The sequence below is a fragment of the Salmo trutta genome, chromosome 4 (genome assembly GCF_901001165.1).
Source record: "Salmo trutta chromosome 4, fSalTru1.1, whole genome shotgun sequence".
Classification (NCBI taxonomy): domain Eukaryota; kingdom Metazoa; phylum Chordata; class Actinopteri; order Salmoniformes; family Salmonidae; genus Salmo; species Salmo trutta.
Genome location: NC_042960.1, coordinates 67,267,935 through 67,275,916, shown reverse-complemented (window position 1 = coordinate 67,275,916; position 7,982 = coordinate 67,267,935). Strand labels below are relative to the sequence as shown.

Genomic DNA, 7,982 nt, shown 5'->3' with positions numbered 1-7,982 from the left:
ACGTAGAACACCAAATAATGGATGCAGAGCAGAATTAGGCCGATACCCGCTAATTATCAACATCCAGATAATAGCCTTTATATTCTGCAGCCACCTAAAAGGAAGCGATTCCCAAACCTTCCATAACAAAGCCATCCCCTACAGAGAGATGAACATGGAGAAGAGTCCCTGGGGCAAGCTGGTCCTGGGGCTCTGTTCACAAACACAAACAGACCACACAGAGCCCCAGGACAGCAACACAATTAGACCCAACCAAATCATGAGAAAACAAAAAGATAATCACTTGACACATTGGAAAGAATTAACAAAAAAACAGAGAAAACTAGAATGCTATTTGTCCCTAAACAGAGAGTACACAGTGGCAGAATACCTGACCACTGTGACTGACCCAAACATAAGGAAAGCTTTGACTATGTACAGACTCAGTGAGCATAGCCTTGCTATTGAGAAAGGCTGCCGTAGGCAGACCTGGCTCTCAAGAGAAGACAGGCTATGTGCACACTGCCAAATGTATGACCATATTAGAGATACATATTTCCCACAGATCACACAGATACGCAAAGAATTCGAAAACAAACCCAATTTTGATAAACCCCCATATCTACTGGGTGAAATACCACAGTGTTCCATCCCAGAAGCAAGATTTGTGACCTGTTGCCACAAGAAAAGGGCAATCAGTGAAACACCATTGTAAATACAACCCATATTTATGCTTATTTATTTTCCTTTTTGTACTTGAACTATTTGCACATAAAATTACATTTGAAATGTCTTCATTCTTTTGGAGTGTAATGTTTACTGTACATTTTTTTATTGTTTATTTAACTTTTGTTTATCTATTTCACTTGCTTTGGCAATGTAAAGTATGTTTCCCATACCAATAAAGTCCTTAAATTGAATTGAATTAAAAAATTGAAAGAGAGAGAGAGATTTCAAGGTTTCAAAGTTCTCTCTGATGAGGCTACCAGCCCTGTTGGGGGAGGACGTAGAGAGCTGTGGGTTGGCAGCGCACTACATTGCTGCTGTCACGACTTCCGCCGAAGATGGTGCCTCTCCTTGTTCGGGCGGCGTTCGGCGGTCGACGTCACCGGCTTTCTAGCCGCCACCGATCTACATTTCTTTTTCAATTTGTTTTGTCTTGATTGTACACACCTGGTTTCCATTACGTTATAATTTATTCCCTATTTAACCCTCTGGTTCCCACATGGTTTTGTGCGTGTTTGTTCTTTGTTAAGTGGTCGCTCTTTTGTGTCGAGCTGGATTGTTTTCCCTGTATGGAATTTGTTTCGAGTAAAGTACGTTTTTACTGAGTTCTGTGTCCTGCGCCTGACTCCGTCCTACCCGCTGCACACAGACACTTGACAGCTGCCTGCCATAAGATGAGGGACAGTGTCTGACAGACCAACCAACCTGCACATGTCCTCTATGCCATTGCTGTATGTATGGTTATTTTGACCCTTGATTATTGTTGACAATATTAATTATTTTATTAATGCTGATTAAGCTTTGGCAATATGTACATTGTTACGTCATGCCAATAAAGCTAGTTGAATTGACTTACATTTTAGTCATTTTAGCAGACGCTCTTATCCAGAGCGACTTACAGTAGTGAATGCATACATTTCATACATTGTTTTCTCCGTACTGGTCCCCCGTGGGAATCGAACCCACAACCCTGGCGTTGCAAACACCATGCTCTACCAACTGAGCCACAAGGACTTAAATTGAATTGAGAGAGAGAGAAAGAAAGAAGACAGAGAGAGAGAAAGAGAGAGAGAGTCTGGAAGGGTTAGAGTAGTACAGTGTTTCCCAACCCTGGCCTCCACTACCCCCAAGGACCAGGATGTTGGGGTAATGGAGGACCAGGGTGTTGGGGGTAATGGAGGACCAGGGTGTTGGGGGTAATGGAGGACCAGGGTGTTGGGGGTAATGGAGGACCAGGGTGTTGGGGGTAATGGAGGACCAGGGTGTTGGGGGTAATGGTTGACCAGTGTGTTGGGGGTAATGGAGGACCAGTGTGTTGGGGGTAAGGGAGGACCAGTGTGTTGGGGGTAATGGAGGGCCAGGATGTTGGGGGTAATGGAGGACCAGTGTGTTGGGGGTAATGGAGGACCAGGGTGTTGGGGGTAATGGAGGACCAGGGTGTTGGGGTAATGGAGGACCAGAGTGTTGGGGGTAATGGAGGACCAGGGTGTTGGGGGTAATGGAGGACCAGAGTGTTGGGGGTAATGGAGGACCAGGGTGTTGGGGGTAATGGAGGACCAGGGTGTTGGGGTAATGGAGGACCAGAGTGTTGGGGGTAATGGAGGGCCAGGATGTTGTGGGTAATGGAGGGCCAGGATGTTGGAGGTAAGGGAGGGCCAGGATGTTGGGGGTAAGGGAGGGCCAGGATGTTAGGGGTAATGGAGGACCAGGGTGTTAGGGGTAATGGAGGACCAGGGTGTTAGGGGTAATGGAGGGCCAGGGTGTTAGGGGTAATGGAGGACCAGGGTTGGGAAACTCTTGAGTAGTAGACCAAACGGACACACACAAACACACAGTCTTGTATAACTTATCATGTGGGGACACACAATTCAGTCCCATTCAAAATTATATTTTCCCTAAACGCTAACCCTAAACCTAAACCTAACGCTAACCTTAACATGAAAACCTAACCCTAACAACAAAACCCTAAACCTAATTCTAACCTTGACACTAATTCTAACCTTAGGACTAACAAAATGTCCCCAGTTGGTCAAATGTTTGTCTGTTTACTATTCTTGTGGGGATTTCTGGTTAAACATGTCCACATGAACACACACATCAATACAGACACACAAATACACATCAATACAGACACACAAATACACATCAATACAGACACACAAATACACATCAATACAGACACACAAATACACATCAATACAGACACACAAATACACATCAATACAGACACACAAATACACATCAATACAGACACACAAATACACATCAATACAGACACACAAATACACATCAATACAGACACACAAATACACATCAATACAGACACACAAATACACATCAATACAGACACACAAATACATATAAATACAGACACACAAATACATATAAATACAGACACACAAATACACATCAATACAGACACACAAATACACATCAATACAGACACACAAATACACATCAATACAGACACACAAATACACATCAATACAGAGACACAAATACACATCAATACAGACACACAAATACACACAAATACACATCAATACAGAGACACAAATACACATCAATACAGAGACACAAATACACATCAATACAGAGACACAAATACACATCAATACAGACACACAAATACACATAAATACACACACACACACACACACACAAGCTACTGCAAACACACACACAAATACACACACACCAAGCCAGGCCCCTGCAGACTGGATTGGAGATGTTGTCCTACTCTCAACTACAACAGACGGCTGAAGGCAACCCAATGCACACGCACGCACGCACACACACACACGCACACACACACACACACACACACACACACACACACACACACACATGACAGCTGAAGTCACTCCAACCCAATGCGTCACTCCATGGGAGCCCTCACATCACACTATTTATAGTAACGCTGCACCCATATTTTCTCCTCCCTCTTCTCCTCCTCCCTCTCTTCTTCTCCTCCATCTCCACCCACCTTTTTTCCCTCGTCTGAACTGAACTGTGTACTGTAGGCTATGGGATGATGCATGAATGAAGGGAGAATTAATTAAGGATGAAGCAGGCTGTTCTCAAAAAACTAGATGTTTCTCTGATGTACTCATCAAAACCACAAACCACAGGAGAATAATTTAAAAATATATATATTTAACTAGGCAAGTCAGTTAAGAACAAATTCTTATTTACAATGACGGCCTCCCCCCAGCCAAAACCGGACGATGCTGGACCAATTGTGCACCGCCTTATGGGACTCCCAATCACGGCTGGATGTGATACAGCCTGGTTTCAAACCAGGGACTGTAATGACGTATCTTGCACTGAGATGCAGTGCCTTAGACCGCTGCGCCACTCGGGAGCCCTCAAAGAAGGGGAATTGAATTGTTCCTTTGGTGCTGAAGGAGTTTGCAGACATCTGATGTCTCATTAACTGTGGCCTGGAGGCTTCAACCCATCTAAGGTTCGACTTCAAAACTCCTATTTGGGAGGCCGGCTCCGTAGCCTCTAGGATATGTCCGTCTGTCTGCCAGTCTGTAACATTACAGACGGTGTTCTGGGAGATCCTGAACTCATGACCCTCTAGGTCATCAGATGTGGTTGTACCCAGTTCATCTATTTTAATAGACTTAAACAGAATGACTTCACGACCTTCAACGGATGTCCCCTCTTCTCATTTCACAGGCGCTGTGACTCCATCACACCACCACTCTTGCCAGGATTTAATTGTCCCGTGGCCCTAGAGCGGCACCAGGTGGTTATTCTGAGTACTGCAGAACATAGGAACAGATCAGCTCCCTCCCTTGGTTGGCTGTTGACTCATGAGGTGACAAGGCCTCATTAATAAAGTGATAAAACATGACGCGTGACCCACGTCTAAATCCATGTTAACATTATGATTTATACATCTTCACTCTAGTGATCTATGATATAAGGTTACAGGTTTGTAACGCTCATCTATGATACAAGGTTACAGGTTTGTAACGCTCAGCTATGATACAAGATCTATGATACAAGGTTACAGGTTTGTAACGCTCAGCTATGATACAAGGTTACAGGTTTGTAACGCTCAGCTATGATACAAGGTTACAGGTTTGTAACGCTCAGCCATGATACAAGATCTATGATACAAGGTTACAGGTTTGTAACGCTCAGCTATGATACAAGGTTACAGGTTTGTAACGCTCAGCTATGATACAAGGTTACAGGTTTGTAACGCTCAGCCATGATACAAGGTTACAGGTTTGTAACGCTCAGCTATGATACAAGGTTACAGGTTTGTAACGCTCAGCTATGATACAAGATCTATGATACAAGGTTACAGGTTTGTAACGCTCAGCTATGATACAAGGTTACAGGTTTGTAACGCTCAGCTATGATACAAGGTTACAGGTTTGTAACGCTCAGCTATGATACAAGGTTACAGGTTTGTAACGCTCAGCTATGATACAAGGTTACAGGTTTGTAACGCTCAGCCATGATACAAGGTTACAGGTTTGTAACGCTCAGCTATGATACAAGGTTACAGGTTTGTAATGCTCAGCTATGATACAAGGTTACAGGTTTGTAACGCTCAGCCATGATACAAGATCTATGATACAAGGTTACAGGTTTGTAACGCTCAGCTATGATACAAGGTTACAGGTTTGTAACGCTCAGCTAGGACACAAGGTTACAGGTTTGTAACACTCAGCTATGATACAAGGTTACAGGTTTGTAATGCTCAGCTATGATACAAGGTTACAGGTTTGTAACGCTCAGCTATGATACAAGGTTACAGGTTTGTAACACTCAGCTATGATACAAGGTTACAGGTTTGTAACGCTCAGCTATGATACAAGGTTACAGGTTTGTAGCGCTCAGCTATGATACAAGGTTACAGGTTTGTAACGCTCAGCTATGATACAAGGTTACAGGTTTGTAATGCTCAGCCATGATACAAGGTTACAGGTTTGTAACACTCAGCTATGATACAAGGTTACAGGTTTTTACTTTTTTATACTATTCATGTGATGTTGTTTAGTTCTATTGCTGAAAGACTGGAATCTTGAATGAAATAAAATATCGTGTTCACAACAAAGGACATAGCAAGTCGACAGCTGCTATCTTGAATAAGTATTTCTTTAAAACAGATGTGTATCTGAATGAGACAAAGCTGTATAAAAAAACAAATATATGTCTAAATGAATAAAACAGACATGACCAGTCTAGTTAGGACATCTCATTTTATTAAACAGCAAACAGTGAATAATAGGAAATACAATATCTTCGTCTTTGTGTTTTCATTTTCTTCATCTTACTGTGGGGCGTTGTGTACGGACTGACATTAGAGGGGGTGTGGGGCGTTGTGTAGGGACTGACATTAGAGGGGGTGTGGGGCGTTGTGTAGGGACTGACATTAGAGGGGGTGTGGGGCGTTGTGTAGGGACTGACATTAGAGGGGGTGTGGGGCGTTGTGTAGGGACTGACATTAGAGGGGGTGTGGGGCGTTGTGTAGGGACTGACATTAGAGGGGGTGTGGGGCGTTGTGTAGGGGCTGTCATTAGAGGGGGTGTGGGGGGTTGTGTAGGGACTGACATTAGAGGGGGTGTGGGGCGTTGTGTAGGGACTGACATTAGAGGGGGTGTGGGGCGTTGGGTAGGGACTGACATTAGAGGGGGTGTGGGGCGTTGGGTAGGGACTGACAGAGGGGGTGTGGGGGGTTGTGTAGGGGCTGATATTAGAGGGGGTGTGGGGCGTTGTGTAGGGACTGACATTAGAGGGGGTGTGGGGCGGTCCATGCACAACGCCCTACACCTCCTCTGTCAGTCCATTGTCATGTTATACTTAGGGATGATTCAATCTGTATTGTGTAAATTCAGCACTATAGCGCAATTTCAATTTAAAAAGGCAATGTTCCCCTTATTCGTTACTACTGCATTCATGGTAAACCATCACATTTCAATCCCACCATAGCGCTGAATTACCGCTGTACGGATTGGACGGAGCCCTCGAAGTCCTTTAAAGCACAACAACAGTTCCTCTTGGAGGAATACAGAGAACAGAGTTCCCTAGAGATCTCACAGCCACAAGGCCTTAACGGGTGTCTCTGTAGAGCTGACTCTGACTTACAGAGTTACTACTGGTAAATACCTGGTGTGATACCCCTGTTCAAAATGGCGCCCTTCTCATTCCAAATTCTAAGATGGCACTGTTCCAACATGAAGAGCTCATTGCCTTGTGTTGTCTAGTGTTTCAGTGATAGGATAGTATCTTTGTATGACTAGTATCATAGTGAGTTTTGATGTGATCTTGTGCCTAATATTCCTTTGTGCTTAAATTAAAAAAAAAAAAAATTGTATACACTCTAAATGTCTTATTTTGGTGTTCAGATTTCCTCGTTTCCCCCATCGGTCCTCCTCGCCCCCTGAGATGCACACCACGTGGATGGACAGATAACAGAGGAGTGTGATAGACAAAAGGAGAGAGAAAAGAGAGTACAACTGACAATCAGACAGAAATGTACATGATAGTCATTTAGCAGACGCTCTTATCCAGAGCAGTTAGGGTTAAGAGCCTCGCTCAAGGAAACGTCAACAGATTTTTGTTCACCTAGTCGGCTCAGGGATTCGAACCAATAACCTTTTGGTTACTGGCCCAAACAATCTTAACCGCTAGGCTACCTGCTGCCATACGGTGTCACAGTAACCGACTAAAAACTACTGGCATTACGACACAGTCAGACACACCACATATTCTACTGTACAATCACAAGCAGATCGAAGCGGTCAGCGCAAATTCACAGCTGATCAAACGAAACGGAAATGACATCATTATTCAACATGTTTCAAGATTTAAACCTTAAAAAGAAATCATAGGAAAAAGGGTAAATTTTTTTTAAAATAAAAATCAAGAAAACAATAACAATTGTCAACAATAATAACTACAGCATAATCACAACAGCCATTTGTAATCACAATGATGACATCATTCGAGACGAGTTAAGCCATTGGAATGTTTTGAGGAATAAAACAACATGAAAAAAAAATAACATTTTGAGGTCAACGAGCTCCGTCCCAAATGGCACCCTATTCCTTTTATAGTGCACTGCTTTTGACTAGGGCCCATAGGGTGCCATTTGGGACGCAAGTCTGTCTCTCTGGTCATGGCAGGGGGGTCCTAGGTCTCCTATAGGAGAACTTCCCTAGCTACCTCAACTCTATAGAATAGGACCTAACCAGGCCGGCTCTCACACTGTAAGACATGGATCCAGACATAGCTGTTACTACTGCCAC

General features: G+C 43.6%; 1 non-coding gene across 1 annotated transcript; it reads right to left on the bottom strand.

Annotated features, from left to right (window-relative positions):
* Positions 1–1,646: 1,646 nt before the first annotated feature.
* trnaa-ugc (transfer RNA alanine (anticodon UGC)) lies at positions 1,647–1,719 on the bottom strand. Its single transcript has one exon. It is a non-coding gene; the product is annotated as a tRNA-Ala (tRNA).
* Positions 1,720–7,982: the final 6,263 nt, after the last annotated feature.